The sequence below is a fragment of the Galleria mellonella genome, unplaced genomic scaffold (assembly GCF_026898425.1).
Source record: "Galleria mellonella isolate WM207_F2 unplaced genomic scaffold, CSIRO_AGI_GalMel_v1 utg132, whole genome shotgun sequence".
In the NCBI taxonomy this organism is placed as follows: Eukaryota; Metazoa; Arthropoda; class Insecta; order Lepidoptera; family Pyralidae; genus Galleria; species Galleria mellonella.
Window position 1 is genome coordinate 2351895 of NW_026441989.1, and position 27411 is coordinate 2379305.

At 31.6% G+C, this 27411-nt stretch overlaps 1 protein-coding gene across 3 annotated transcripts in view; it reads left to right on the plus strand.

The window, feature by feature from the left end:
• The window catches only part of LOC113518414 (solute carrier organic anion transporter family member 5A1), a 69032-nt gene that overhangs the window by 6123 nt on the left and 35498 nt on the right, over positions 1-27411 (plus strand). The window contains exons 1-2 of one of the 3 annotated variants that reach the window (XM_031913264.2): positions 13256-13365; positions 13897-13945. The exons of 1 other annotated variant lie outside the window; for it this stretch is intronic. The gene's annotated coding sequence lies outside the window, so the exon portion shown is untranslated. Of the gene's footprint in view, positions 1-13255; positions 13366-13896; positions 13946-27411 lie in introns of those variants that run through there. One more of the 3 variants, XM_026903322.3, reaches the window with a different exon arrangement.

The window sequence follows — 27411 nt, forward strand, 5'->3', positions numbered from 1 at the left end:
CTAATAGACTTAATATTTTTATTTATTATTTTATTGAGATAATTTAGAGCACTAAAGTAATAAATACAATTTTCACTGAAATAATAAATATTACTTCAGGTACGATATATCAGTGACTTTTCCCATATCAATTAAGATGACAATTAGAATAAAAAGAATCCTTTATTAATCCCGAAAACAGATTAGTTAAAGGTTACTTACTAAGTATATTATGATATTTCGTTGATGATAACAACGTATTCTAAAAATGACTATTTAAGCTAGATTACTTATGTATAGCCTTCTTAATTGTCACCAAAAATATATATAATAGGGAGTCTTAGACCGTTACGTTTTTTTCTGTAATAAATAAATATAAACATACGTAAAACAAATTATTGTAAGCAGATCTATCCACATAAGTATAGGTAACGAGGATAATTACGATAAAACCAGTGCATGTCTACTTATTTTATTATTTGAATTAGATTGCAGTATACTCTATATGCAGTGCAATCTCTATCAAACGGTTTCAACTAAACGAGCACAATCTATTATGATACATATTACAATGTTATCATTTGAGAGATCATGCAGCTCACGACATGGCCTTGTTATTCTAACTTTCATATTAGCGAAGTGAATAAGCGAACCTTCGTAAAATGTCAGGCTTCGGCTTACATTGTAATATTCAAAGTGCCCAATATAATAAAAAGAGAAATGGCCGTACAATGTAGATATAGGGACTATCAACGTGTTAAACTTTAAAAAGAAAAACCCAGCTCGTTGGACCTTGTCATTTTATAAGCCCTCTTATTTAATATCACTTAGTATCTGAGCTCAGCTCAGCTTAATTTCTGCTTTCACATCGGTTTAAAATAACTAGATAATCTTATTTGTGTTTTATACGATTTTGTCAATACATTTTATTATCACAGAATATGTAATGTAATAAAATGTTAAAGGTCGAAACGTCTCTACTATACTTTTTTTTTTGTGCATAATTGGCTAAAAAGACTAAAAATAAGATGTAGAACCCAAATTGATGCCTATCTGTTTATTATGACACACGACAAAAGGGCTAAATAAATTTCAATAAAATATTAAAATCGTACAATGCCATAGCGAATCGTAGTGTGATATCAACGTAATTTTAAAAGTGGTTACATATTTTTAACGCAATCGCTAGAGCGTGTTACGCGATAGAGTATTCTATCATATCCTCCATTATATGATGTTGTATGGAACGTATAAATCTTTGTTAAAGAAAAAAACTTAATTGTAAAGTCATGTTTACGAAAAATCCCATAAATGATGTTACTACCAAATTATCACGTATATTTACGAATTAAATAAATTTCAACGGTCATACAGGGACAAAATCTCATATAAATTTTTATTATCTGTTACTAAAGAACAAATACTATAAGTAAAACTGAAATATTCATTAACAGTAAAATTCTCAAGCTTAACTTCAATGTTCTAATTTATGGGGTAAATCCTGTATGCTAAAAAAAAGGCTTATTGATTAAACAAGTTCAATAATTACTCATGTGACCTTAATACACATTCAGTTTATTTTGTTGTTATCATTCTGCGGTGATTTATTAATAATTTAGAGTATATTCATAATGTTATTTAAACATATGAAATAAAAGATTGAATGTCGAGGACGGAAAACAACAGTCGGTTCCTATTTATAATAGACAAATTTAAATAAGAGGTTTATCAAGGACAATATTGGCTTGTCAATGCGATTTCTTGGTCCATTCTACATTGTTCTTTAAAGGCCTGGAAATTACCAATTCAGTACTACATATACAAATAATAAATTAACAATTTTCTAACCCCTTTTTAAGATCCAAATGGCAAAACGGATTTCTTAACATCTAGATGTCTATCTATAAACCTAACACAGCATTTTGAAATTTAATAATTAAAGATTATGCTCCAAAAAAAACCGACTTCATTTGTCACAAAATCAGTTATTTTGATCTAAAAACTAAACAAGTGAACCGATTTTGATAAATTTTCTATGGGACCAATCTGTATGTCCTTTTAAATAAAAAAAGAATTTTCTAAATCCGTTTACAACTGACTGAGTTATAAGGTAACAAATAAAAAATAAAAGATATCTGAAATTGAAAAACTATTTTTTTTAAGTCAATGGAAAATACAGAATATATAGATGGGATAATAAAAATACAATATTTAAATATTTAAGTACTTTAAGGGAGATATCCATATCTATATATCAAACTTTTGAGCTGTTTACTTTAGGATGTTTCAAATATTATTTGTATTTTAGGTCCCGTTCAATCACTAATAAGAAAGACCTGATTTTTCTATACCGAGAGTATTGTTTTATATAATTCATTATTTTAATAATGCTTTCGCTTCGTCTCTAATTCATAAATAGAAACCAAAGGAGGCACTCGCTTATAAAAAATAATTGGACATTTTGAATAATAACCTGTTCAACGGTACTTCATTTAATTGAATTCAAATATAAATTAAATTTTGGATTTAGGGACATCCAAACGATTTAACGTCCATGTAGTCCCGCCATAGAATAGGTTACCTTTTCCTTTCCTGTGGATGTCGTAAGAGGCGATTTAATGAACTTAATGGTAGAGGGATAAACAGCAGTGTCCCTTAAAACATCTCCTAAAAGCATAACTGCGGTTGCCAACCCGCCAGTCAAGCGTAACAATTACTGACATAACTCCCATTATGAAGAAAACTTATGTTCAGCACTGGACAGTTATCGGCTGAAATGATGATGATGAAAACGATTTAAAGTATAGTTACTTTATTAAATATAATTAATTTACATATGACAACCAGGCGTTGCTATTACATTTCTTAGCCAATAAGTAATATACCTCAACTATCCCAACAACTTTTGCGGCATCTGTACACTACTCATGTTGTCTAGATCTACTTATTTTATATAGAAATAGAAATAAAAAGCTGTCGGTCCATTTGATGGACAGTAGTAAATTTCACATCCTCTATACACATACACAGCGCTATGAACGTCACAAAAACTACTATGATGTTCATGATACATGATAGATATGATATGTTGCCATTCCTGAACACTAACGTGTATTGCCTCTATTGCCAGTAATGTTACTTTCAGCAGGAATACGTTAACTGTCTAACGTTATCAGCCATTAACTGTCTACTGCTGAACATAGGCCTCCCCCATAAGGAGGGCTTTGCCAGTAGTTTCCACGCTTGGCATGCTGTACGTATACAATTCCGCTCTAATAGCAGTTAAATACGAGATCAGTTAATTTACATTAAAGAAAAAGGTAACCTAGTTACATGATGCCTCATTCTATCGACATGGATTTACTCATTAATAGACTACGGCACGCATGTGGTGAACGGGCTGATGGTTGACAAGGACACACCATATTTTAACTTTATCCTTCTTGTGTAAGTAATATAATGTCACGTACGTTTTGATAAGCTTATAATGAAGTGGAAATAATTTGTCTGTGTCTGAAGAACGGTATCATTTAATTGTTCTATTGAAAAAATATAACCTACATTCAAAATCCCGCAAAACTATACTGTTGTATTGACGATCTCAGTCGATCTATGTCTATGCGTCGTAGTCAAACTTCTGAAATAAATGAACAGGTTTGCAGAACTTAACTTTGGGGTGCCAGTTCTTCTCGCACTTGACGAAAATGAATTATTTGTAAAGTGACTATATGAATTACGATAATTATTGTTATTTTAATCAATCTATCATTAGAAAACAATAATTTTATCTTTGTTTCATTAAAAATATAGTATAAATTCTAAATACATACCTTACTTTAAAGGATTCATTAACCAATCCTTATAGTTGCAGTATTCTATCTTAAAAAGCTACTCCATAATCTAATAATGGTTATCATAATCATTATTTGGACACGGAAAGTCGCTATAAAGTTAATTTGAAACAACCACCAAAAACGCCTGTTACTAATGCGGGGAGGGCATTCTGACGACCTTGCAAGGTCGTTGTTGTTATTAGGGTGCGCTACGCAGCGCCTGACACCCGCATGATGACGTAAAATTCAATATCCACAATTTGAATGGAAGGTGTTAAAAACACACGTACGTAAGCATGCCAAATTCTCCATAGCACAGCACTTCGCACGTTTACATATTGCCCAAATTAAACCATGAACTTGTCTGGTTTATTCAAAATTACTTTAAGGGGAAACACTTCAGTAAACGAATGAATTATACACGTATAGAGATTGATACGTTTGTATTTATCAAATAGTAGTAATTAAAATTTGAAAAAATACTCCTCTTATGTGTATTTTCTACTTTTAAGTTTCTGCGATTTTTTCTGCATTGTTAAAATGCGAATGTCGTCTTTAAAAGAATTGGCCGTCTGAAAATAAATCTAATTTAAAATCTATACTATATTATAAAGAAAAGTTCAGATTGACTGACTAATCTATGTACAGCCAAAACTACTAAAGTTAGAATTACCAAATTTTGATAATAGATTCCTTTTATCCTTCCTGATTTTTGAAAATGTAGTAAATCCAAAGTTCTATAGTGCATAAAGCAGATTCATTGGCTTTTGTTTGATAATTCAAATTAAAAACATCTACGTTACCGTGATCGTGAAGTCTATTTAAAAGTAATAAATTTTTGAATTCATGTTCAGTAGACCTCACCTTAACGCTTATTAACACAAATCGTACGAGTACAAACAGTTCACATAAAACAGTCATAATACTATACCTATTCTCTGTTCAACCTATTGAATCATATACTATAGATAAAGTTGTTACTGCAACTTTATTCGTCTCTAAGTTCACAAATTTATGTACTAGATATTTAATATGCCTATTTCCAAAAAGTCCCATCATCAACGGTACAAAGACATTTTGCGACATGTTATCTGTCTCAAAAAGTCTTTGATCCTGTAATGTTTGATTAATTACAAAATGATCTTTCTGCTTACATTTCTTCTTCCATCTCAATTTAAAATCAAATTATTGTATGGAAGAAATTTATCCTGTACCTATCTAGTCAAAATTATTCATTCGTACAAATGAATATTCAGTTATAGAACGGTCTGTATATTGCGTAATATTATGTATATAGATAGCATTGAATAACACCTATTCATACATCTAGTAATACAATAATAGCTTTTGTTTACTGGGACGGGCTCGCAAAGGTGTGTCGAAATAGATTCTACTAACTTCCGTCGTAGAAATTTATCGATCTCCTTAAAATCTAACGTACCAAGTCGTATATACGTCCTATCTGTATAAGTCTCGAGTATCTTTCTACAAGATTGTAACAAATAAATTGTCGCCTGCAAAATATACATTTATGAAATCTATATTAGTTATTCATTATTCATTAGACTTCATTTCTACTACAAAAATTATAAATACCAACCACTTAGATAGAGTTAGATCACACAAGTATATAAATTTATATGAAATCTTAGATTTTACTATTTAACTAGTTACTGTGATATTACGCAGTTATTTATTGACAGCAAACCCCTTCCATACCAAACTTTTTGGAAATAATCCTATATGTAAAGTTGTTCCTAAAACTTTTTTCTCGACATAAATTTCTTGAAGGAACTCCGAATCGATATTTAACCGAACTCAAACAGATTCTTTCGCAATTTCAAAATTGCAAAGCAGATTCAACAATTTACACAGAAAGTGCGTGCAGCAGCTATATCTAAATATATAAATCTCTAAAAAGGCTCTATCATTTTGATTTTTAACCTACAGGTATTTCTACATATCATCATGTATATCCCTTTCAGACCTGAACGATACGGGCGTGAGTTGTAACTTTAAAAAAATATAAAACCGCGCGCAATTCATTTTTACGCACGAAACTGAAATAACATGATAGTGAGATTCTAAACCAGCCAATAAGAAATTATTTTAGCGGTTAGGTGGTGCAGTAGTCTCGTGCGTGCCGGCAAGATGGCTTGACTCTAAAACACTAAAATATATTTAATCTAAAAGAAAAAAAATCTTGGGTCTAAAAGGGATATAACAACGATATAACACTTCATTCTTTTCATGTTATATTAAATTATTGCAACTGTCATTAAACTATGTCAAATAATAATACTTAACTATAATGTTAAATAGATACCTACTTTTGTCAGACACAGGATCCTCCGGAACAATGAGTCAAAAAGCATGAATAATGGAATTCATCGGAATAACTACAAAATGTATTTATTATAATACAAAATAATACAATGCGTACCTAACATAGTGATTTAAACAGCAATCTTATTACATACGAATATAATATACTATGAACAATTTAATTGACTATATAGATTGACTAGCGACTCGCCTCGGCTTCGCACGGGTGCAATGCTGATAGAACCTACTACAGAATGTCCTTATAAACAACATTTACAGCTTTTTGTCATTAGATAATACAAACATGATAAAGTACTATAGGGCGAAGTGCGGCCTTCGACGCGCTACTATATAGGCGCGGCCGGGCCGGTTCCGCTGCACCGCTATGTCCCTGCATTTTAAATCTGTAATATCTTCGGAAATATTCATTTAAATTACATGCTGTAATAATGTAATAAAGAGCCATATTGATCTATATTAAATGGACAATGTATTTAAGGTACTTAATTGCATAAAAATTAATGCTGTATTGCTTAAAATCACTTAGTAAATAAGCCATTTTTCCCGTAAAATGTAAAGGATATAATATAGTTATTGTGGGTTATCCTTAAGAGATAGACATATACTATCGCGAACTTTTTCGTTCACCTTTTTAAGATATACAATACTGTAGTACATTATTTTGATTTATCTCATGGAGTTCAGCTAGCGTTTGCAATGTAAGCGCAAAAAAAAATTTTATTTACGACATCACATTAGAAACCTCTAAATTTATCAGTGTTTCTCTACAATATTATGCATGTATTATACATAAAAACCTTCTTCTTGAATCACTCTATCTATTAAAAAAAACTTCAAAATATGTTGCGTAGTTTTAAAGATTTAAGCTTACATAGGGACGGACAGACAGCGACACCGCTTTTGTTTTATACTATGTAGCGATTTAAATACAGATCATATGCTACCGTAACAAAACCCGTGATAAAGATAGATTTACAAAAAAAAAATCCTTAATCCAACTAATATTACAAATATGAAAGTCAGTATGTTTCAATCTGTTGCCTCTTGACTCCTTAACAGTTCAACCAGTCGTCATTAAATTTGGCATACAAATAGATGACATGGAGAGGGATATCTTCTTTTTATCCCAGTCACGTGAGCGAAGTTAGTATCTCATAATTTAATACGAAAACAAACAATGGAATATATTAACATTCCGTGCACCTTCTCTGTGGTAGAAAATAAGGTATGCTGACTATGTATAACTTGCGGTTTTCCGAAAAACTTCTTAACATTGGAAGTCTCGTCTAGGTCGTCGACTCTTGTTTAATGTAATACCTATATATTACAGACACGTTAAATAGAAAACATTCACTTATTTCATTTGTCAGACCCATGTTATTCAAATAGCTAATACTGAGCAACCTCACAAAGCATTTTTAGTACATTATGAATAAAAACGATACTTCTTCATAAATGTTAATTAATTATGTGACTAAAGAAAAAATAACCACGATACTGCCATAGCAATAAACTCTATCCATTGCAAAAAAAGTATATATCAAAACGAAATCAGAATTGATGAAAATATTACGCAGAATACAGGAAAAAATACAGGCAAACTGAGAGCCTCTTGCTGAAACTCCAGTTTGATATCAACTCTCAAACCACAATGCGATATGACGAGGTCATCGGTTTAGTAGCACCAGTGATAACAACTCCCAATTGACCTCCATTCATGTCCTAGAAATATAAAATATTGTTTCCCAATTTATTGTTCCATATGGAACAATTATAAACTCCAGCAATTTAAACCTACAAAAATGTTGAATTGAAAAATGCAAAAAGCAAATACAGGATTAACGAATCGCTTCTACCTTATCTACCATGGAAAGATTTTGAAGTGCTACCTAACATAATGTCACTGGAAGTAAGTGTCCTTTGTCTGTCTCTTTACCACATCTAATTTCAAACTACGATCCAAATAAAACCTTAGCTTAGGACGGTAAGGATCATTTTTCGAGGAACTTCGTTGCAATTGTTCGTTGTAGAAAGTGCAGCGCGGAGTTGGATCATGGCTGGCATTCTAATTGCTCTCATTGAATTCAACCTACCAAAGGCCCACTCCCGACTGTGACATTTTTAAAACTTGCACCGGAACCATGTTTGCACACTAATAACGTGTAACTTACTATGCATACAAGGCTTAACTTTGCCAGAATACTCCACTTTCTTGCATTACATAGTAAATTTTATATAACGTTTATTTTATAACCATGATCTACTTTAATGATAGAACTGTATTGCACCATATCAACTATTTCTACCATAAATCGCGTCCCGAACCCCTTTGCATTGTTTTTTTAATTTGAATATAACGTGATATCAAATATAATCACTGGCGAGAGCCATAACTCCTTAGTCCTCAAGGATGACGATCCATTATTTTGCAAATGCATTAAAGTTATAATAAATTGTAAGTAACACAAAACCTTAGCTTATGACGATAAGGATTATTTTTCGTGGAACTGCGATGTCATAGTCATGTCTATGGGTAGTAGTTGGCATTTTTCATCAGACGAGTTTTCATTTGGTTTGTCATTCCTTCTCTGTATTATTAAATAAGTAGAGGCCTATACTAACTCGATAAATATATCCAAAACGATTGATTTTATGTAATAGTTACAAAAATATATGTATTTTCGATTTCCCAAGTTCATTGTATAACTTTTTCCTCCGCTATATCTAACGATAATAACTCCTGAGGTTTCTAATTAAGAGATTAAAGCTCCATTCGTTTCTTTGATGCGCTTTATTCCATTTGAATTGATTCAAAATTTGACTATAACAACGAATGATGTCACGCTAGTTTATGCTACTTTATTAACGAGGTTATTAGTACGTTACATAATTGCAACATCAAATAAGTTTATTTCATTACGATTATGTGACTGGCAGTTCTTTTGCTCACATCGCCATCGTTGCATCATTTTAACTTCGATAAGAGTAACAACTGTGTTATGGAACTGCGTGGGAGAAAAGCAATATAAATTAATACAACAGTCGAATTTTGAAGTCTATGACTATTAAGTGTGCAAAAAATGTTTTGCGGCCCCTATGTTTACTGTGTTATAGTATGTGTATGTGTGTGTGTATTAGGTCATTACTTAAACTAGCAGTACAGAGTACATACAATAATGTTCGAATTTCCTATGATTCTCTACTACTCGTATGCTTGCTACAGAATGAAATGTTCAATGACTATTACATGTTTCATTCTATAACAAGCATGGTGATTGATGATAGAGTTCTGAGTATCACCTCAGTATATTCCTCCGTCTTACCTTTTAAAGTCGTAAAACAATTATTTGGTTGTTATATATAATAATATGTACATATTTCTATTTAAATGGAAAGGTAGTGTAAGATAAGAAACAATACAATCTTCAGAAGCGACAACGTTCCCATTGTGCTTCACAAATTACAATACCTGTATTTTGTGATGTTAATGGTATTCATGTCTTTAGTTATCGGCAGTATATTTTCCATTAGTTGATTATTGGTTAAAAAATCTAACCACCGTATCCAAAATTACACTCTTCAACATTAGCGTTCATTATTTAATTAAATATGATCGTATTAACAATTGAGACAATCAAAAAGAACATGAAATCAGAAAAGAGTATACTGAAATATTTATTACTTACTAGGTTTAAAGAATAAACAAACTAATTAATAAAGTCTAAGGTAACCTTACCAGTTTAAGATAAATCTGAAATATAAAAATACAAATTACAATCATTTTTACAAATTGTTTTATATTATCAAAAAGCTGATTGGTTTATTACGCAATTTATACTTTATCAGACTACGTTTCGTCAGTTTACATTGTTTCAGCATCATATTAAAGTGGAAAAATACCTATTAATGGCCTGCGCTAACGAAGGACATTTTGTACGCAGGCATAATTTTCCTTTATGTTGCCCTCATCTGTCCAGGTTTTCAAGTCTAATTAGTGACAATCCTCAACATACATTTTAGTCCGGTGATAATAAATTCATAAATTGTATGTCCTACAGACTATAGTGCACATGTTTACTAGTCGGCTTACACAAATTAAATGTCTAGGTAGACAATATCCATCGTCTGCCCAATCCTCTAGAGATACTTTTATTTAAATCTCCAAGTTTTAATTACAATTAGTAATATTAACAAGTATTGCGCAATTGAAGATGGATTGATTATAATAGAGCGCGCAGTTAGAGAGTGCGCGTGCGACGATGACCCGGGTCCGGTCGCTCACCTCCGTCGTCAGTCACCGTTTGTCTCCTGTTCCTACGCTCAGTTTATACACGTGACGTTAAGTTTGCGTACCTATTACACTGTCAATAACATCATTAAACAAACAAAAGAGACCATGTGCAAATAAATTTGAATTCCGTCACCACATTTACACTCTTTAACGCTTTGTCCAATATTTGCTTCCTACCTGTACATAGTATAAGTATTATCTACTGTAGCAAATTATCTTTACTATTTACATTTTATAATCTGTACTTATCACACTTTATGAACCCATAATATAGCAAGCTATTGTTTTTTATTTGCGACTTCTAGAAGCAGATTTTGTCGCTTACTCGTATTTATCTCTGTTCCGCATTTTATAAGTCGTACTTACTACACTTACCGTCTATGAACTCATAATATAGCAAAAAAGCAGTTTTTATTTGATTTGTGACTACTAAAATATATATTCTCAATTGCTTTGTATTTATTTTTTTCTGTACGAGTATGTTCCGCGTTTAAATTATTCTTTTTCCAATTAATGGATAGAATGGTTTATTAGTCTTAAGAAATATATTATCACGTTTTATTGTGGAGAATATTGTTTGACTTGTTTTTAGTTTTGTATGCACATAATTAATCCTCCTAACCAGAATTGTATATGAACTTATTTTAATAAAATACATATCGTCGTAGTCGTAGAATACTGACGGATCTGACAATAATTAAATATATAGATCCGTCAGTATTCTACGACTATGACGATATGTGCTTCTTTATTGTACTATTAAGTTATCGCATATGTTTATTTTAGTGCATAAAGATAATCGATAAAATAATTTGTAATATCTTTCTATACCTACCAATTTTTCATTAAATTAAATTATATAAATTAATCCTTCATACATTCACCGATATTATGACGTCATGAGACATTAAAAATTTCTATTTTGTAAAAAGTGAGTTTCTAACATGCGATGATTTTTACAAAAGTATGTTAGTTGATTTTTAGCAAAACAGTCATATATAAGACCTTGACCGAACCATATGCGAGTAAGCAATAAATCTGGGCACCATATTTGTACTCGATAGTGAAAGCACGTCTCGTACACGTTTCTCAAAACGAATTGTTATAGGTATGTGGGCTATGAGTAGCATAAAAACTGTCACAGTAACGAGGACAAAGCCGATATAGAAAACAGTAAATTACCCCAAGCCGTGAATCCGGAAACTTTCGTTTGCATTATGAGTAACGGTTTGAAATGTCGGTCAAACGCAAATCTGTCCGAGTCTATGCCACAGACATAAATTTGAATAGAGGCCGAAATAGATTCCTTAATCTATACACACACTTGTATGATATGATAATTAATCAATCTACAATATATTACGAGTATGAAAATATAGAACCAATGTGCAACCGTATTTTTAAACGACTTCCAAAAACAGAAGGTTCTTATATCTCTTATATTTTATATGTGTGTGTAAATTACACGATTTTCCATTCTGAATTTAAATATTTCATTGCCCGTCGATAGGTTTTACATACTTTTTAAAATATAAAAATAGTGATAGCAATTTCGTCGCGATCCATTAAAATAGGTTGCCTAGAGCTTGCCCTGCAAAATATTATAATAGATCGGATTGCAGTGGAAAAGGTACCTTTGAAATTGTTTATAAAAAACAATTTCACCCCAAATCTATCTCATATGTAACATATATTCATATATATATATATATATATATTACATATGTATCTACAACCTGTATTTAAACCAAACACCTACGGTGACTTGTTTCATGATTGGCAATATCCTAACATTGGGTTAATGTTAACCAAATGGCACATGTATTTTCGTCACAGTAAATATTTACAATACAATTGTTTCTTATTGTTTGTTTACACTGTGATAAACGCTGAGGCGCTCTCCGGGTATTTTACTACACTCACACCCGCACCGACGTTAAATATTACTTTTATCTACGTTATCTTATCGTTAATACTTATATTAAAAAATATCAGTACGTGGAATAATTTTATCGTTCAGCTCAACATCTGTCTACTAATACGATATAAGCTACATAAATAAAAAATCAATGTTGTTTGTTGGTAAGTGCGTCACATGAGAACAGCTGCATGGATTTTTCCAATTTTTTTTATGTTTTTAATAGTCCGGTTAAGGTTTTTAAGGAAAAAGCCAAGTCAGCATTTTCTTTGAAATTTTAATTATTTAAAATTTTCAAATGTTTGTATGTCTGAGATATCACCTACCAGCTAAACGACTACAATTTTTTGGATATATGAACATTAGGATAAGTAATTAATATTAAAAGTGCGAAACTAAATGTAAATATGGGTGGATTTTTTTTTGATGGGTGAAAATGGCATGGTAACTCGCCTGCTCTAACGGCATACGCTGGCGGAGCACCAGTGTAGGGTGATAGATGAGAATGAAAACAGGCCAGTTAGTCCATCATGATGAATTCATCAGGAATTAACCATGATAGTTTCCAAGGGGAACCGCGAGGAGAGTATATTGATAGCAATGGGATTCTAAGTCTTCATTACTAACAATCCCTTTCCCCCCTATGGATGGATGTTTGTTACTCATTTACGCAAATATTACTGAACGGATTTGAATTAAATTTGCTACACAGGTTGGTAACGTTGGTAACTTAGTACATAGGGCACTTTATATATTTATATGATTCATGCGACCGAAGCCACGGAATGCTAAGGTAAGTTACAAACAATTCTAGCTACGATAAGAAACAATCAAAGTAAAACGAATTTCTTTTTTCTTTATCCAATATAGTGCCGTGTGAAACCAAAGATATTTTTGTTACTGGTTTAATAATTCACTTTCCAAGCAGTTACATTTTTATTGATCCCGTGTTTGACTTAGTTTCTTAGAGCCGCAAAGACCGTTTAAATACCTATCACGTAAGTCCAATCTGGGCGTCGATTTATTGATTACTATTACGTGTCCCATATTTGGCTACAAACTATACCTTGATGTTATATTTATTACTTTATTGTCCATTTTACACTCCAGCAGACGTACCTATAACCTCCTGTGATCATTGAATTAATTGAAAACACGATTATGAGTTTTTTCTATTTAAATTTAGTGTTATAAATTCTAGCTATATGAATACTTGCTATGCTATGTGAATATGTGTTGTATAAGCCGTTAACCGTTAACTCCATTGCTGAACATAGTCTCTCCCATAAAAGGGGTTTTGACAGTAGTTGCTACGCTTGGCGGGCGGGTTGGCAACAGCAGTTTGGCTTTTGGTGACGTTTTAAGACGAGCGCTGCTGCCAATTCCTCTACTATAAGCTTCCTTAGTTGTATATTAATCATCTCTTACGACACCCACAGGAAAGGAAGGGGTGGCTTATTCTATGCCTAGACCTACACAGCGCTATAAATACTTATACTGTATATTAAGAATATTATCTCTCGTTTCAGATTTTGTAATGCCAACGACATCAATCCCGTTATAACCTTAGCAGTGAAGGTAAAAATATCCTTTATAATTCTACTTAGAAATGTCTATAGACTGTAAGAATAAAAATGCGTCATCATTGGATGAGTCATCCCGGTTCATCCGACACTTTGATTCTCGCTTTTTCTTAACCTGCATCTATAGTAGATAGTAGGTATTCACAAACAGATCTATAGTATTTGTTGCAATAAACATATTTGATGTAAGACCAGCCAACCTTATTCAATTAAACTTTGTAACGGATAGTGTAACAAGCTAAAATGTCAAGTGATACACTTATAAAACTGAATAATCGCCTTTAGTTAACATAATAATGATAATTTCTCTATCTTCATATAAAATAATTCGTTGTTTGTATGAAGATTAAAAAAATATATTTCTATTTATGTTCCTTGAGAAAACGTATTGAATTTCACGAATACTTATTTTAGATTTCAACTTATAACCCTTGCCGCTACACCTTGTATATTTACTCTATTACTACTCTATGCCAAATTCCAATACACCAATTAGTGTTCAACAAAAATCTAGAATATTTACAGCTGGATATTCTAGCCCTATATATTCTAGAATTTACAATTGACAAGTACTAAAATTTTGCTACGTTCCAAATATTATAAAATAGTATACATTTATTTCTACATATTCTTCTTGTTTCTGTTAATCTATTTCAATGGTTATAATTATTCTCAATTTACAAGTAGTTTCTTGTAGTCGATGTTACTATGTCGGAAAACTGTAAAGAACATATTAGTCTGATAAAGTAATATTCGATTAGGTGTCCGCGATCAATACCAGTTGGTGCATGACTCATTTGTCTTACGATGGATAGAACCTGTATTCGATTTTCTGTGATAGCCGTCCAATGACCAACCTCTTTTTATACTTTGGACGACTTGGATACTGGTACCGTACAGGCACTAATAACAGTAATATAAAAATACCAGTTAGTTGATTTGAATCGCGACGCAGGTGTATAAATGTTAAAAAACTATTTCGCTTTTTAAAGATTTATTTATCGACACTGGTTATACTAACAATCTTTTTGTTGATGTAACATTTCAATATAATGTTTTTCAATATGTCTATCAATTATTTTTTCCACCCAGTTTATACTAAGCAACTTGAATCACGTTGTGTTCAAATGTTATTTGCATTAAATCTATTCAATAACAAATTGTTTACGTAAATGTTTATAAAATAAACTAGATTGTTGCTATGAACCTTACCCTACAGTTACTTAGTGCTCATTATGATATTTTAGGGTTCACAGCATTAAATTAATGCTATGATTATTCTCTTTAATTCACTGACGACCTTAGCCCAATTCTCACAATTATGCTATTAAACAATAATGTATTTTCTTAGTCTACTTAAGTAAATGCATACCTAATATCTTTTATACTCCATGAATATATTTTTCTGTATATTCTTTTTACGATACATAATTTAATTCTAATGATTATGCACGTGTTTTCACTACTTTATTGTATCTCACATTTAGAAGGATTTACCTCCGTACAATATAGATGAACATAATACATTTTTGTATATAATAGCAGCCATAATCAAAATATTATTTTACTCTATCAGCAGAAATCTATCATTTTAGTGACACATATCACTACTAATTACTAGTATGTTAATTTAATAAAAACTAATAGGTATTCGAATTTGCTCTTAACGTAACAAAAACTCCATCGTCTAATATATTATTAATTAATATGAGATTTATTTATTTACGATGTAATTTTTGTAATAAAACTAAAATAAAAGTAACCCCTATTGTATGCGAAATTATCAAAGTAGGTTTAGAATTAGTAAAGGTTTCGCGTCACATACACTCACAAAAATGTAAAATTGTGTTCCACAAGAAAACCGACTTTAATCGAAGCAAAACCAGTTATTTTGGTTTGAAAATCAAACTACTGAACCGATTTTGATAAATGTTTTATGTGGTCAATCATTCATCAATAAAGTATTTCCTTTCAGATAAAAAATAATTTTTCAAGTCGCTTTATAACTGGCAGAGTTATGAAGTAACGAACATAAAAAAATATATAACGTACAACCGAATTGAAAATCTCCTTCTTTTTGATGTTGTTTGAAAATATAGGCGAACTGTGACCCTCCTCTCTGTGATCACTTAAAAGTTTGATAAAACCGCAAACAGTTATTTACCTACTATTTAATAACAATAAGATATGACTGAATATTTTATAGCTTGTACCTACATACCTTCGATTATATAGATAGAGTGTCTCTATACAAATGCTTCGATAAAAGCGGGTCAACTTTATCATATAATTTTGTGTGATAAATAGTTGTGAGTGTTGCCATTATAACTTCTATATTTGTCTTTTAATTTTTTCATCTTTGTAATGAGTAAAAACTAATTTTATTTATTAAATAAATAAATACTGATTCATCAAGATACATTGTATCCTTAAGTATATAGAATACTAATAAAAAAACGAGTCAGCTGATTTAACAATTAGCTGACAAAAAGTTGACGCGTTTATGAAATTCGATGCTCTATCTATATAATCTAAGCTAAAGACATATATTGTGTCAGTTAAAAATGATAACATACAATTAATAAAGAATTAATTAATTAAATTTTTTTTTTATAGTCTCCGATGACAATAAAACTGATAGCCTAAAACAGTTACTTGTCATAAATAATACTAGAGACGTCACATAACGAGAGTAACATATTACCTTCATGTCATGCCCTTAAGGATAAGGTTTTTGCCTGCGAACTTCTTAAAACCTAAATCTGACTATATTAGACGCGTACACAGAAAATTTTGACGTATTTATTTTGCCTTCATCATAATTTTTTTTAAAGGGTGAAGATGAAATGATAACCTCGCCTGTGCTATCGGTATACACTGGCGGGGCACCAATAAGCGATGATAGATGAGGATGAAGCAGGTCAGTTAGCCCATCGTGATGAATTCATCAAAAATTACCACACAATGGTTTCCAAGGAGATGCGCATGAAGGTCGATCTATGACAGTATATTACTAGTAATGGGCCTGTTAGATCTCATCCCTAACAATCCCTCCCCCCCCCCCGGCCCCCCACATCATACTAGCCGTTAATTGTGCACTGCTGAACATAGACCTCCTATTGCGGGGAGAGGGGAATTCCAGTAGTTACTACGCTTGGCAAGCGGGTTGGCAACCTCAGTTATATTTTTAATGATGTTTTAAGAGGACTACTTCTTTCCGTAATCTCGTAAAAGGCGACTAAAGCCTGGCCCAAGGGAAGGGATGGCCCATTTTATGCTGGAACCGCACAGCAAATTATTTTACCTTATAAAATATTACTTACGGTAATTGAATAAAGAAGTACCAGCAATCACATACAAAACACGATATTTTTAGAACGCCACTGTTAAACATATTTACATTAAATATCTAAATTACATAGTACTGTTATCACTTTCAGGTGGGCCATCAGCTTGTTTGCTATTCTAACTTATATAAAAAAAGACGTACCGAATATTATTACATATGTAGATATTAGATTATTTTGTGGAACTACTGCAGGCTGCACAAATATGACTTCATGAATATTAATGTACGTTCTTTTTTACTCCGCTAGAAATAGAAAATAACAACGTTATAGACAAAATATAGTAGATTTTTAATAGAAATTAACACAAAGACAATTTTGTGTTTTAATTTTTAATTACACAAAATTAAAACTTAGTGCTACAATGTAGAACTTAAATTTGTGATGGCTTTAGATTTCGTGTTAATTCCATAATCACAATTGTTACATAGGTACAATGTACAGCCGTATTTATTTTATTTTTTATTTGAAAGTTTAAATAATGAATCGAACGAATCTCGAATAGTCATTATGACGCTGCATCAAAATTGAAGCAGAGGTCAAAGACACTACATCTGGTAGGTGCGTAGTCCTACAGCTCATGGTTTAAACCGAATGCTAGAATAAATTGAGAATCCTACGTGGAACGACTAGCTTTCGACCTCGATGATGAGACATTATCGACCGTAACGTATTCGCCCACGGCATTAACCTTGAGCACACGCCCCGATTCACATAAAACATCCCTTACATCCATTCGCTTATGGAGTTTTATTAACTTCTCCAAACGAAACGGATGTATCTGATGAACATAATAATTTGAGACTCCGAATAGTACTGGACAGTTTCTTAGGTAATACAATTCTATCTGCTGTCACACTGCTGTAGAATCTTAAATAATTTGTAAAGTTATGAACGAACGTACAACTACAATTGAATACGACAGTATTTTGTTTCAAAATTTCGCGGCTGTTAACGTTTTGGTCAGTATGTACAAAGAAACCGTTTCACATATGAAAATATATATTCACTTATACGCTTCACTTCTGTAAAATTCAACATGAAGACTAGATACATTAATCTTTGCTGTAATGCAGTGATCTATGATTTTATATTTGAATTAAGTACTTATATTAATGAAGGAACAGCTGATACGAGCAATATGGACATTATCGTCTGGATAATTCTATAGCAGACATCTTTTTCATTGTGAAATAAAAATATTTCGTCTACATATTACTGATCGAAATGGATATCTTTTATTTAACTTTTATTTAATTTTTAACTTTTTATTCTTCATACCTTTTCCCCTATATTAAGCAATGCTTACTTACATTAATTAGTTTAGGTCTTAATTAAATCGTAGAACAATAAGACAAATATCGATTTAAATCTTATTTTTTTTTATTATTTCTTAACTGTTCACTGCTGGATATAAGCCTTCCCCATAAGGGGAGTTTTGCCAGTAGTTGCCACGCTTGGCAGGCGGATTGGCAACCGCAAGTAGGCTTTTAGTGATGTTTTAAGAGGAACGCTGCTGCCCATCCCTCACCCTCCCTTAGTCGCATATTAAAGGAATGGTGTCCCATTCTATGCCGGGCACACACCGTTTATTAAATCTTAATAAACAGTAATAATGAGGATGGAAATATCAAATACACGAAATCCTATGAATATTATAAATGCAACAGTTTGTAACGATGGATGAATGAATAAATGTTTGTTTCTCTGTCACACAACAACTACCACTAATCGGATTTTAATGAAATTTGTTATACGGGTAGGTTATATCCTAACATAGCACATAGTATATTTTATCTACTTACTGATTAACGCGGATGAAACCGCGGAATACCGCTAGTATTCGATACGTTACTAATATGAAGCGGTCAATCTGTACTGTACTTTTCTCACACTAATATTACGAAAACCGTATCCTCTTTTATAAATCTTGGTTTCCGTATTCCTTAAAAACCGGAATTGCATATTGATTAGTATTTTATATTAAGTTGATTAAAACTTAATTTTTCAGCGTAATCAGATTTAATACAATAATATGATGAAACCAAATTTTATTGTCCATATACCATGTATGTGTGTGGTGAAATCGAAACCATTAGCATTTTTAAGGGAATCTTCCATCAATGAAATTAAACAATTTATCCGTCATTTATCCGGGCCCCATGTGACATGGAATGCTTAAAATGTTGTTGTATGTTTTTTTAAAGAATGTTCAGTTTCATTAATAGAACTCCCACTCCTTCCCACGAGAGCGGGAGGTAACACTATATAATGTGTTTTGCATACAAAAAGGAAATAATAGTACCACGATGACAGAAGGACAAAAGAAAAGAATTTTAATATGAAACATCTAAAACAGGATTATGAATATTGAATGATTTATATGAAAAATATTTTATGTGACAAAGAAAGGTGAACACAGAAATGGCAAAAATTGATACGCCGACCCCACATAATATGATCAGAACAACGGTATCATGAGTCAGAGATAATAATTGTAAATGTATAAATTATATATTTGAATTGCATGACACAAGAACATTATTTTTACATATTTAATATATTTTACAGTATATAAATACTGTCTGTACAAAGTATAAATGATACGTGTTAATTACATTGATGTATAAATAACCTAGATATATAATTAGAGATAAGTAATTAAAAAAATATTTAAACTTATTTACTTACTTTATTATTTTTTTTTATATTTTATTTTTTTATTTAATATTTTTTTATGCTCTCTTATTTTAAAATTAAATATTAGTCTCTCTTGTCCCCTATTGGAACAAAATTTTATCTATTGTCCCATCATGGGATGATAACACGGTATCAGCTTTTGCGCAATATTTATTTTTATTTACAATAATACTTTTTAAGGTTTTTATACTTATTATATAAACAAACTTATAATTATACAACATCTGTGTTTTCTATTAACACTTTCTTTGTAACTACATTTAATTTCCTTTTATCTGATTCTATATGAGAATCAAAAACCGGAAAAGTAAACTGTAACCATTCCATTATTTCGTTATGCAATGTGACTGTATTATATTATGAGTAATAATTAAAATGTAAATGTAAATAGCAAATTAGATATAAACGATATAATGTACTCATTACTGTAATAGAAAATAGACTTAAATACCGAGCGATTTAATGTAATCCATTCTGTGAAGTAAAGTACCCGAATCTGATTCATACTACGAATGTACACGTGACCTAAACCTAACTCTGAAATTTGGTGTATGCTACATATTTGTACAAAATGTAATTCATATAAAAGTATCAACATAGTTCTGGGAAAGGTCCCAGAACTATGTTGTGTGCTACGAATGTACTTCGTTGCATAGTGCTATAAATGTGCTTCGTATGAAATAAATGAAGTCAGCTCAGTCGAGTCATAAACATAGCTGTCCCAATGGCGGCTCCTTTAAATAAGATTTTTATCTAATACATACAAAGTCGTAAAAAGCAATATAATTTAAAAGATAAAACCTATTTGGAATGCTAGAAATATGCAACTTATAAAAACCAACCGTAAATTCTATTACTTACGAGCAAATACGTTACAAGCATTAATTACACATGAAACTTCATAGATGCCAGGAATTTTGTATACGTGTTACCATTATTAATAATTACATTAGAAAATCAGCACTGACTACCCTAAACCACCTAAACCTTATGACATTGAAATTAATTTAGTTTAATCAGTCTTCAAACGAATCGTAATCGTTTCGTCGGTTTTACATGCCGGAAACTAAACAGAAATTGACTATAGTTACTAGGCTTACATAATCTACGTTATGCCTGCAATAAATAAAACGAAATTCATAATTAGAAGTTTTACAGTGAAATATCTTTATAAGTAAAAAATAATTGGCGAATTTATATAGAAGTAATACTTTAGGACGACTATTTGGATAATTTTTCATCGAGTTAAAAAATTTCTGTTTCTGTGTGTAAAATTTCTTGCTATGATCGTAAATCTGGACAAGGTTTGAATGAAAGCGAATGTTCGAAAAATCGTACGGAAAAATGAAAAATTTGGGTTAATAAATCTTACACCCATGCAAAGCCAGGACGAGCAGATAGTTTTTATTAAATTTCAGTCCGCTTGACATTTACAAGAGTAATTTCGTCCAACCACTGAATCATATCATTACAGCAGTCTGAATTATATGTGTAGGTGTATCCCTAGTAAATATAAACAAACCTTCCCTTTTTAAGTAAACCAAATATAATGCAGTACTCTCCCTTACGCCACTGGCCGGCGGTGTATGTATGTGTGGGAGTGAAATTTTGGCACACGCTCAGCTCTGCAAAGGCGTTACATAACATTGCAGGTTTGCGCTCACACCATAAATCAGGCAGAATATTTTGCAGATTTCGATTGAATTCCACTTAAAAATTTGCAAACAATTCGACGACATCACTTTCCAACTTTAACTGAACGTAAATGGAAAAATACCAATTTACGAATGAAACTCTGTCGCCTAGTTAGATATGTTGTTTACAGCAATTTTAGAAATCTGCACTCAAACCTACAAATTACTTTACTAGCATATATATAAAAGAAATCTTCAAACCAATTATACATGACTGCCATATAAGTCTTCAATCATTTTTTATGCAACTTGGTATGACAATAAAGATCCGACGGAAAGTGATAATAGTCGCTTATATACAGAAAAAATAATATAGGACTAAGCGCCTTTAGTATATTGTAAGAAGAATTCATTATTATGTCACTGAGATGGTAAACAATCATACGGCCTACCTGAAGAAAAGCAGTTTAATCTTAAAAAAAAATCCTGAAAATCTGTTCTAAATGTAGAAGATATGGCATAACATACACACAACAAATACAGTTACAATCAGAAACCTCTAAACCTTTTTTAAGCAACTTCCAAAAAAGAGGAGACAACCCCCTCTTTTAGTCATCTGTATTTCTTTTTGTTACGCGATTACATCGTCAATTCGAGATAGTATTTGATAAAAATTTACCGTATTCTTAAAATTTGCTTGTTACAAGGCAAATATATTTCTTCTAAACACACAATTCCATGTTCTCTACGAGTATATGTATCTATCCTCACATCACATCTTTTGGTTCCTGAACGCCCGTTTTGAAGACTTGTATCTTTTTTCAGAAAGAATACAGTTTGACAACATATATGATCCCATAACAGGTAGTCCAGGTCCATGTTCTAAATTTAAATATTTTTATTCTAATGTATCTATAGAACATCTCGTTAATTGGTGTGTTTTTTTAGAATTAAATTCATTTATTTTTATTCAATGTACATATTGAAGTCGTTTAAACATATATTTTAGAATGTGCCGTTGGGTAGCTGTTTGCTACATTTACAGCAGTGTTCGTTTTATACGATCAGTTCGAGAACCTGCTTGGCCATTGTGAGAATTTGCGCGGTTAACGCTACACCCGCCGGGACAGTTATGAACGCGTCATACATACCGTGAGAGCTTGTTTGCTGTGTTGTTATAGTACTTCTCACGGCTATTTTACGTGAGAAATAATTAAACCCATTTTTGAGATTATTGAATCTAATTATATAATTTGTAGTTAAACAAACTGAACCACAGATGTTATATTCTTTTTTTTATGCAACTTAGGATGACAAATAAGCTGACAGTCCATCTGATAAATAGTGGTAACCGTCGCCTATAGACATGAACAGTACCATGAACATAACAGAATACACTGTTTCGCCCTTGGTACCACCCATGCGTCGCCAATCCTGAGGACTTAGGTGTTATTCCTCTGTACCCTTTAAATTTACTGTCATATCGCACCCTTCAAACCGAAATACAGTCATTCAAACACAACTGCTTCACGCTAGAAACACGAATGAAACAAACAAAGTCTCTCTGATAAATTCCGTCACATTTTTATTATAAATTTATATTATTTACATTAAAAAACTTTGTTAATTACACCTATTTATATTACTAGTAATGACATGAAATAATGGCCCTCGTGACATGGAATATAATATTTGTCGCCGTACGATATATACTGTGTCGTCTATGTCACCACAGTATATTTTGTGTTGTTCGTAAGTATTGTTAGTGTTTTATCTCCTACACCTATCTAACTTATCCTTCAGTCTGAAGCCACTGTTGACACGCAACACACTAACACATGCATAGCTATTAAAATGAGAGAGTAATACGATTATATAACAGATTAGTACAAATTTTGTTTAAACTGTCTTATAAGAATTTTCCAGAAATTTATACTGTAATAGCACACAACAAACAATGTTAAAACGCGGTTAATCCAAAACGACACGCCACTTATTACTTGACCTATATAAAAATCTGATTTGCACACGTTTAGTTACTTGCGCCCATTACTTCGTTACGGAACATGCAGAAAAATTTCAATCAACAAGTTTTAGTGACCTTAATATTATATACACTCGACCATTGCATGAAACTAAAACGATATTTCGTCAACATTACGCCCACCGTGCTCACGAAAATAATTTCCTCGATTATTATGTTTTTATGGTTTTGTACTAAATAATATCAAACATTTTAATAGTTATTGACGATCACCGCAACGGTATGGTAGAGTTACTTACTGTTTTGCAAAAACTAGTTAACAAGTTTGTTAGTCGATCCAACTTAAGAAAATTAACTTTCGTCTAGCTAGCTAGCTAGTATTCTCCTTCAGTTCACTAGTATAAAAAGTTTTCTCTTCTTTAACACCATTTAAGGATATACATAATCGGCTGATGTTGGTTTACTAAATTTTCATACAGCAGGATATCCTAACTCAAGAATAATTCTAATCGAGACATATTTCATTGATGTGTTAATATGGCAATAATTTTCTTATGAATTTGTCTAACAATAACTTGAAAACGATTTTATATCAGTGTTGAGTTCTACGTAGACAAAATTACAAGATTTATTTCTAATACGTTATATAACCTACGTATTTCTTCTGGTTATATGAAAAGTGCAGAATTTTAATTACTACCATATAACCAGAGATATAACGCAGATTTTAATATTAATTGTTTTTAATTAAACGAAACCTGTTTCAATAATATTGGTGTGTAATAAATAAACACAAACTTGTTTTAGTAAAGTGGTTGAACATGGACGACGCCTTGCAATTTTCATTTCCGCGTTGGATTTCCGCCACAGTACAAGATCTTGTTGCTATAAGATTTTCGTTTCACCATATTTTTATAACGTTATATCTTATCATGAATAGATAAAAAAATGGCTTCAGCTACCTAATAATTCATATGATTAATAGTAAATTTGTACTCATAGTCGTTCCATGTGGTCCCGGCATAGAATAGGTCTTCCTTTCCCATGGGTGTCGTAAGAAATAACTAAGAGAGGGCGAGGGATCGGCAACAGTGTTCTTCTTAAAACATCTCCAAAGCCTAATTGCGCTTACCAATCCGCATGCCAATCGTGGCAACTACTGGCAAAACCCACCAAGGGGAGGCTTATGTTCAACAGAGGGCAGTTAAAGGCTGTTATGATGATGATATATTCGTAATGTTCATGTCCGTTCTTTATGGCAGTCTATGGGGGAAGTCTATGTTCCGCAGTGGACAGATAATGGCTAAGATGTTGATGTACTTATATTGATAATATTTAATTAGGTTTATAATATTAAGATAAATATTTTTATGTTCTTACCTCGACGAGTTCTCTCTCATCTAATATTTTGTATATCTCACATTCTGAAAGATTATTCTACCTAGAAACATAATTATTCTATTAATTAGTAACCTAGATACTAATTAACGTATAGTAATTATTTCAAAGTAAATAACATCATATTATAGATGTGGTACAAAATATTTTGATCAATCGACCTTTTCACGCCAATCAACCTGTCTTTTACTGATCGATGTCCCGACGAAAGCAAATTACTTTCGACACAAAACAACTAAAAATAAATACAATGTATAATTTAACGATATACAAATATCAACATTCGATCTTACAAAATAAAATTGTTATCTAATAATTTATTACAATATTATTCTAAAAACCTACTTAATTTTATGTACTCATCTGTCACATTACAATGTACATTTAATTATTTAATATCTATGACATAAAATAAAATAATACTAGACTAGATTCTAGACGACGTGTTATCTTTCATGTATATCGTAATAGAGTTTAACAATCTTACAAATTTAATAAAATTGTAACTAGTCGATGTCTCTACATGGAATATGTTTTTTTTTTCTGTCTGTCTGTCTGTCTGTTCCGGCACCACGCAAAAACTATCGCACCAAATTAAGTGCGGTTTTCACATTTGTATTTCTGAAAATGTAACTTAAAAACTGCTGTGTTTTATCTTGCTTCGCATCTAGAATTGGTCTATTTTATTGTTCTTTCTATTTTTAAAATCCACGCGTATGAAGTACAGTCAAAAAGCCAGTCTGAAATACAATGAGCAGAATGTACAATACTCTTAAACAAATTTTCTAATAAAAAAGTCAACAAAACATTTTAAAAAAAATATTTATATAATCTCCTATCCGCAATATGAAAAGGCGACGTCACGTGACCAGAATAAAAAAGTAGCTTTATATCCTCGCTCCTTATTTACATCAAAAACTACGTGTACGCCATGTTACAAGTATTATGACAATTGATTAAGCCATAAAAGTAGCAAACAAGTTTATTTTCATATAATAGTATCTTTTCTCGCAACTGCGTGTACGCGTAGATTTTGGAAGTACGTGACCCCTTCTAAATAGCGTAAAAAAAAGATAAACAGACCAGATTTTAAGTAAAACTACAGATCTAAAGGAACATAACTGTGAAAACCGCCTACAATTTGGTGCACGTGTTTCTGAGTGATGCCGCAATAGACGGACAAAAATTCTGAGTTTGCTTTGGTTTTTATTGCTCTTAGACGTCTCGTTATTAATTTTAAACCGACTGCAAAAAAGAAGGTTCTCAATTCGGTTGTATTTTTTATATTTGTTACCTTCTAACTCCGTCAGTTCTAAACTAACTTAAAAAATTCTTTTATTTTATTTGAAAGGATATGCTTACAGATCATAGAAATTATATCAAAATCGGCTCAGCAATTTAGTCACAAAATTAAAATAACTGTTTTTGTCATAATTGATGACATCGGGTTTTTTTTTTCATGGAACATAATCTTAAATTATTCTTAAATATCTTCTATGTACAAACATAATCTAGGTACAATATTATATTAATAACATTAATACTTAAAAGTAAACATTAATGCATGTCTGTTTGTAATTTATATCAATTTAAATAAAGACGTTAAGATATAAATGTATATTCGGCACGTGTCGTACTCGTCTAGAGGTGAAGTCTGTATTTGAACCACGCTGGGGGTCAAGCGTTTGCATGCGTGGCTGCAGCTATATTTGTACGCCATTAAAAAGTAAGACCCAGGGAGATCTTGTTTAACAATAAAAAAATTTAATTTATATATATATTAGGCACGGCTAATGCCAGTACTGCCCCGATATCAATATATTGTATTCCTCTGGACATTGATGATGGAACAAAGGTCGTCGCCCATATCGATAACGCCCATACTAGTCTGATATCTATGCTCATTTCAATCGGCTTCTTCATTTCGATATTATACATTGTTATTGGAGCAATATCTAGATATTTTAAGTACAATATAGATATTGCTATATATTACCCACCTCTAATATTTATATCTTAACGCCTGATTCATTCGAAATAAGCAGACATAATCTTTTATATTTCAATTATATGAAATCCCGTTCACAGTGTTCGTTCACACACTCGGAAACCGCTCAACTGATTTTAAATTTTTTATTGTTTGCTCCAATTTGAGGGAGGATATTTTTGTTCACATTAAAAAACATTAAGCCGGTAGGTGACGGTAGGGAGCAAAACAACGTTTGCCTGGACAGCTAATATATATATTTTACGGCGAATGTGGCATACCAATAGTATACGGTACTTCAGTGAGATGGGTTATAATGATGGGGTTTAATTCTCAACCAGGACAATTTAAAAATAATTCTATAATTGACTTGGTTCTGAATGTATTTCATAGCAAGTTTGTTTGTTTGCT